General features: G+C 41.2%; 1 long non-coding RNA gene across 3 annotated transcripts; it reads left to right on the top strand.

Moving 5' to 3' along the window:
- Positions 1–230: 230 nt before the first annotated feature.
- LOC119307793 lies at positions 231–6,062 on the top strand. 3 transcript variants are annotated; one of them, XR_005149574.1, is made up of 4 exons: positions 231–710; positions 1,561–1,614; positions 1,714–1,843; positions 5,376–6,062. It is a non-coding gene; the product is annotated as an uncharacterized LOC119307793 (long non-coding RNA). The 3 variants fall into 3 exon arrangements; XR_005149572.1 differs by lacking the exon at positions 5,376–6,062 and adding an exon at positions 3,481–3,796; XR_005149573.1 differs by lacking the exon at positions 5,376–6,062 and adding an exon at positions 2,553–3,474.
- The last annotated feature ends 1,475 nt before the right edge of the window (positions 6,063–7,537 follow it).

Raw genomic sequence — 7,537 nt, forward strand, 5'->3', positions numbered from 1 at the left:
AAGAATGTCATGCCGCTGCGTCTCCGGCCCGCCCAGGACCAAAAGCCCATTTTTTGTCATGATTTTTTGTTATCTCTACTCCTAATGAAGCAGTTGGTGAATAGTCCGCGCGGTTTATTTTCGCTGGCTTATTTTCGTCATCCTCCCACCACCGATATTTTTTGTCATCCTCCCACCTCTGCTTACTAGCTACCCTCCATCGAAATAAACCGGTGCAAAAAACAAAAAAACCCTGGGATCAATCCCTCGTACAAAGTTGGGTGGGAGTAGGAGCGAGGCCTCCTACTCGTTCGGCGCCGCCGCCGCTCCATCCCTTCGTAGTTGGGATTGTACGAGAGAGTGCCAGATCCGGCCCGGGAGCCGCCGTAGAGCCTCCACCTAGCAGAGGAGCAGCAGCATCAACAGCCACACAGCTCGCCTCGCCGCACCGCAAAACATCGAGGGCAGGGGCACCTAGCAGAGGAGCGCGCGGCAAGCTCGTCACCATCAAAGCCCCGGCCCCTTTCTCGCCGGGCCATGGCGGCGGCGGTTGACGGCACCCGGAAGCACGGGGCGGCGGCCTTCCTGGACGACCCCTTTGAGGTGCTGCAGGCGAAGCGGGGCCGGTGCTCGCCGTCCGCCGCCACGGTGCGGTCACCGACCTCGGCATCAACATGGAGTTCGACCCCGTCGAGGCGCTCCAGTCCGTATTCCCCGGCGCCGATCCGCAGGTACCCCGCCGCCGCTCCGTGCCTCTTTCTTTCTTGACCTGCCAGGGCTCTTCCCCTCGATTTCATAGCAGCATGGCCTACCTAAGGGAGATTTTATAGCACCAAGGCCTACCTGACGGGAGACTATTCGCTGCAGAAGTCGGACTCTCTGCGGATCACGATCCCAACTACGCATCCTCCCAACCATGTCATCTGAACGAGACAACATGACCAAGAGAGATAATTGATATAAATTTCTCGATCTGACGAAGGTGTTCTATTTTGTGTAATTTAGCTGTGTGGAGTTCGTGCATGATTCTCTTGAGCTCTAGGCAAAAGTTGGTTGGAACAGAGAAGATCTGTTTGTTCTTAGACATTTTTTCAGTTGTTTGTGCAGCTTAGTCATGGTCACGCACATGTCAGTTTTCGGTCAGAGCTAGCACCATATATTTTCCCAGCTGTAGGAGAGACCACAGTTGAGTTAAGTTCAGGATTAATGCCATTTGTTCTTGGAGCACAACATTGGCGGATGATTTGGCGTGCTTTTCTGCAGTTCAGCTGTGCTTTTCTACAGTTTGGCGGTTCACACGAGATATTTAGATCAAGCAAGTACTGTTAATCGCCTCTTACTTATTTTTGCCTACATGTTAATCCAAGGAGTTACATGCTAGCATCATAACTTTGAGTCGTTTGATGCTTATCCAGCTAGAATTGGACTGTTAGGTTGTGCTGACTGGAATAATTATTCCATGGCGCGTGCTACTATCAAGCTTCTCAAATCTCACTTGCCACCCACAATTTCAAATATGATTTCTTTTGTTCGGTTTTTACTAAGTACAAATGAACAATTTTGCTCTTTCATGTGCCACAGATGTACCCGGAGGTGAAGGGGAAATTTCCGGCAGCCAAAAAAATATTTAATAAGGTAAAAAAAGTCTGAGAGGTTGTCAATAGCATGTGGTTGTATGTATAGTTCTCTAAATGAACGACTAAAGAATATTTTGTTTGCTGCTATTGCTCCCAGTTATTACTAATTTGGTCTGGAATGAAGAGAACAATGGGGAAGGAGTAATTGGTATATTGGGGTTTCAGTGTGTATTGCTAAAGCTATTCTGTTGGGGGAACTGACCGGAATTAGTGAAAAGTTTTGTCAGGTAATATTCATTTTTCTACTTTCTAGATTATATTTCACCAATATGTTCCCCTGCTTTATTTGGACATCCAAACATTCTGCAAATTCTAATGTAACACAGTATTGGGCAGCTATGTAATGAATAAGTCGCAGTATTATTATTCTAATGTTCCCATGCTAGCCTTATTATTTGCATCTATGTAATGAATAAGTCGCAGTATTTATTTATCTCAAGGGAAAATGGCATTGCAAAGATTTTTGCTACCTTCTCTCTTGATATCAGAAGTACCATGTAGTATTGGGCAGCTTCAAAGCTACAAAGTTGTAGTATATTTGTGCTACAGAATATCGAAAGCCATACAGTTTTGGTCTGGGTAGTCTCATAAAGAGATCCATTTACGTGTTCAATGCCTAACACATTCCGTCTTGTTTGAATGTTTGCACTATTCTTATAACCCAATGGAAGTTGCATTTTTCCCATCATGTCAGCTAGAAGGGAAAATTTATTTGTAGTTTGAAGTTCCACAACAAAAATGTATATATGCATGCACATTCTTCCACCAAGAGAAGAAAAAACTCAGCATCCCTCTTTCGTACATGAGTTGAATGTCTTATACTGAAACTGATCACGGTGTCGCAAGTAAAGCCTAAATTTCATAAATTTCATAAAAGTGTCGCAAGTAAAGAGCTTTTAGTTGAAGTTCACTAAATTTCTTATACCGACATTTCAGGGATAATAGGACTGACCCAACTGTTACCGGTGCCATGCTTTTGGGGTCGACCAAAACATTTAAAAACGTTAAATGTGGTTATGTGATAATAACATATAATGTATTATTTGTGTTCATTCCTTTAATGTGGATTATAACATGATCTACCTTTGCATCAACATCGAGGACTACTTTTGGTTCATATTCATGCAGCCACTTCTCGATTTTGAGATTTTTCACATGTACTCAACTTGTCTTAGTCAGCCCAACTCAGCTGTATGCATGACATTTATAAAGTGACTCCGTAAAATTCATAAAAGACACTATTCGTTTATTCTGTTCTTCTGTTTCTTCCAGATTTTTCTCTCCTCGCTTATAATTCGATACTGTTGATTCGATTAGATGACTCGGTCGATGATGTTGGGCATGTCCATGGTATCCATTGAAAACCTTAAAAAAAGTCTTGCACGGGAATAAAATTAGATAGCACACCACTTATGAGTCGAAACATATGCCAGCCAAGATGGTACCATAAAACTAGTAGATTAGGTCCATTCCAGCCGCTAATTCTTTGTGCCAATGCTAAGTATGTGAAGTTGCACTGACTTTTAGTTACATCTGATGATCTTTCCACAAAAAATGTAGTATAGAGTGTAATATTTACAGTGTGGGGATGTTGGTGGCCAAGAAAGTTTATGCCCTTGTGGAGACATTACTGTGAAGTCCTAAGTTATCCTGTAAAAAGGATTCTTATGATAAGCATGTAAAGCAACTTCTGAACTTTTTTGTAGATATTTAAGTGCCAATACCATCTTTTGGTATAACACAGAAAAATCAAGTTTTGAGGCCAGAGATTTACCTTGCTTTTGCATGTGCATTACTTTAGCTAATCAACCTGCTGTCGAGCTTTTAGTTGAAGTTCACTAAATTTCTTATACCGACATTTCAGGGATAATACGACTGACCCAACTGTTACCGGTGCCATGCTTTTGGGGTCGACCAAAACATTTAAAAACGTTAAATGTGGTTATGTGATAATAACATATAATGTATTATTTGTGTTCATTCCTTTAATGTGGATTATAACATGATCTACCTTTGCTTCAACATCGAGGACTACTTTTGGTTCATATTCATGCAGCCACTTCTCGATTTTGAGATTTTTCACATGTATTGAACTTGTCTTAGTCAGCCCAACTCAGCTGTATGCGTGACATTTATAAAGTGACTCCGTAAAATTCATAAAAGAGACTATTCTTTTATTCTGTTCTTCTATTTCTTCTAGATTTTGCTCTCCTCGCTTATAATTCGATACTGTTGATTCGATTAGATGACTCGGTCGATGATGTTGGGCATGTCCATGGTATCCATTAAAAAACTTAAAAAAAGTCTTGCACCGGAATAATAGCACACCACTTATGAGTCGAAACATATGCCAGCCAAGCTGGTACCATAAAATTAGTAGATTAGGTCCATTCCAGCTGCTAATTCTTTGTGCCAATGCTAAGTATGTGAAGTTGCATTGACTTTTAGTTACATCTGATGATCTTTTCACAAAAAATGTAGTATAGAGTAAAAATGTAGTATAGAGTGTAATATTTACAGTGTGGGGATGTTGGTGGCCAAGAAAGTTTATGCCCTTGTGGAGACATTACTGTGAAGTCCTAAGTTATCCTGTAAAAAGGATTCTTATGATAAGTTATCCTGTAAAAAGGATTCTTATGATAAGCATGTAAAGCAACTTCTGAACTTTTTTGTAGATATTTAAGTGCCAATACCATCTTTTGGTATAACGCAGAAAAATCAAGTTTTGAGGCAAGAGATTTACCTTGCTTTTGCATGTGCATTACTTTAGCTAATCAACCTGCCGTCGAGCTTTTAGTTGAAGTTCACTAAATTTCTTATACCGACATTTCAAGGATAATACGACTGACCCAACTGTTACCGGTGCCATGCTTTTGGGGTCGACCAAAACATTTAAAAACGATAAATGTGGTTATGTGATAATAACATATAATGTATTATTTGTGTTCATTCCTTTAATGTGGATTATAACATGATCTACCTTTGCATCAACATCGAGGACTACTTTTGGTTCATATTCATGCAGCCACTTCTCGATATTGAGATTTTTCACATGTACTGAACTTGTCTTAGTCAGCCCAACTCAGTTGTATGCGTGACATTTATAAAGTGACTCCGTAAAATTCATAAAATGCACTATTCTTTTATTCTGTTCGTCTGTTTCTTCCAGATTTTGCTCTCCTCGCTTATATTTCGATACTGTTAATTCGATTAGATGACTCGGTCGATGATGTTGGGCATGTCCATGGTATCCATTAAAAAACTTAAAAAAAGTCTTGCACCGGAATAAAATTAGATAGCACACCACTTATGAGTCGAAACATATGCAAGCCAAGCCGGTACCATAAAATTAGTAGATTAGGTCCATTCCAGTCGCTATTCTTTGTGCCAATCCTAAGTATGTGAAGTTGCACTGACTTTTAGTTACATCTGATGATCTTTCCACAAAAAATGTAGTATAGAGTGTAATATTTACAGTGTGGGGATGTTGGTGGCCAAGAAAGTTTATGCCCTTGTGGAGCATTACTGTGAAGTCCTAAGTTATCCTGCAAACAGGATTCTTATGATAAGCATGTAAAGCAACTTCTGAACTTTTTTGTAGATATTTAAGTGCCAATACCATCTTTTGGTATAACACAGAAAAATCAAGTTTTGAGGCCAGAGATTTACCTTGCTTTTGCATGTGCATTACTTTAGCTAATCAACCTGCCGTCGAGCTTTTAGTTGAAGTTCATTAAATTTCCTATACCGACATTTCAGGGATAATACGACTAACCCAACTGTTACCGGTGCCATGCTTTTGGGGTCGACCAAAACATTTAAAAATGTTAAATGTGGTTATGTGATAAAATCAAGTATGAATGAGGAAGAGATCAACACCAGCCGCGGCAACAAAGATGACAACGTGTCTCAGTGGGCATGAGCAATGGCACACTCGTGTCGAGTACCTACCGAGATGCTTCCCTGGTCAGACTTCGAGCACATCCTCCTTGCCGACGCCGTCTTGGCTATTGTTGTTGTCTCCTCGGATAAGCTGTATTAGGTTGGTTCCATTGCACTGCAAATACTACCACTTCTATTGGGCAACTAAATACAACTTGCAAGCACGGGAAAACATGTACACCAATGTTGTCGGGCGCGCGGAAGCCAATTCCTTGGGTCACCCATTGTTCATCTGCTGCTCTAACCAGTAACCATGCCTTGCTCCCAGTAAATTTGAGCTCGCAGCCATTTAGGTAGCTTCTTGTCATGCTCACATCTAGCAGCAAGAAAAATGAGAAGCTACTGACCAGAATGTAATGTCTTAGTGGTAGGGAGTAACCAAGATATGATGCTCTAATGCAAAATATTATAGGAATATCTACTTACTTTAACCACTTTTCGTATTTGGTATTTAATCCATCTACATGTACAAACACAAAATGCAGATATTGTTTTGCTGTGGAGAAATTTTATGATGTGCCCAATTATGGACCGTACATTGATAATGATCTAATGGTTAGGATGATGCATCATTTGATAATTCAAGAAAAGGTCATGTCTTTATAGAAATGTTCAATTCCCTCTCAGTTTGAACTTGTAAGGTATACTAATATTTTAAAAATTCAAACTTACCTAATTTTGACCAAGTTTATAGAATAAAACATAAATATCTACTATAGAGAAACAATATCATTAGATTCATGATGAAGTATATTTCCGTATTTGATTTATTTACGGGCTGTTCGAAAAGCCTCCACGCCCTCGCCACGGAGCGGAGCGACCTTCTGTCCACTCCGTAGATTATAGTTGCATGCCACTCCGCTCCGGAGCGGAGCTGCGGAGTGGGAGTGAGTCCGAACAAGCCTTTAGTATTGTTCTCCCTCCGTTCGGAATTACTCGTCCAAGAAATGAATGTATCTAGATGTATTTTAGTTGTTGATACATCCATTTTTATGACAAGTAATTCCGAACGGAGGGAGTGGGTGTTAGATGTATTTTGCTACAGATTTGATCAAACATAGGAGACTTTTACTTTTGAAAATTTAATTCACCTTATATTTTGACAGACATGGAGTAGTAATTGCTGGGACCAGATCCATGCACCATCATCTGAAACCCATGTATTCATGAGGTGTGATGTTAATTTTAACAAATCTTCCCATGGACAGAACCTCGATACCATGATTCACATACCAACCCACATAGAATTTGTGTAGACTGACATATACGCCGGGTTCATCTTGTGGTATGTCCCAGAACTTTTCTGATGACAATGCTCTTAGTTGGGATGCCATCAGGCTCCAAACCAAACCTGGGAGCACTTTACTTACCAATAAATTAAGATAACTTTTGCATAAGGTTTTGTCGTAGTTCGTTACCAAGATGGGTAGTCACTACAAAAAAAAGACACATCCGTGACATTTTGGACCGAACGAAAAAATTTTCTGTCATACATATGACACTTCTATGACGATAATTGTGACAAAACCCGGTATCATCATAGATGTGGTGGGCTCCTACTTCTATGACAAAAAATCATGACAGAAAATGGGCTTTTCGTCCTGGGCGGGCCGGAGACGCAGCTGCATGACATTCTTTGGGCCGTCCATGACGGAAAAAACCATGGTAGAAGCGAGGGGGAGGAAAATTTCGGGGAGTTGCTGGCTACGATGGGAGGTTGGGGGCGGAGCGATGCGCGTTTCTCTCGTACGTACGTGCATGTGTGCGAGGCGTTGGCTCTAACTGAACCCGAGCGATTGCACTGCAGGCTACGCGTTACTGAACCCGAGCGATCGATCGATGGCTGTTAACTGAACCCGATGGAGCGATTCCTTCGCTACTGCTGCTAACTGAAGCCGATCGATGCTGTCTGTGGGATGAACAGTGAGCGTTGGGGAGGGGGAGTTTGGATGAACAGTGAGCGGTGGCGTTGCCTTTGG

This window comes from Triticum dicoccoides, chromosome 5B (genome assembly GCF_002162155.2).
Source record: "Triticum dicoccoides isolate Atlit2015 ecotype Zavitan chromosome 5B, WEW_v2.0, whole genome shotgun sequence".
Lineage (NCBI taxonomy): Eukaryota > Viridiplantae > Streptophyta > Magnoliopsida > Poales > Poaceae > Triticum > Triticum dicoccoides.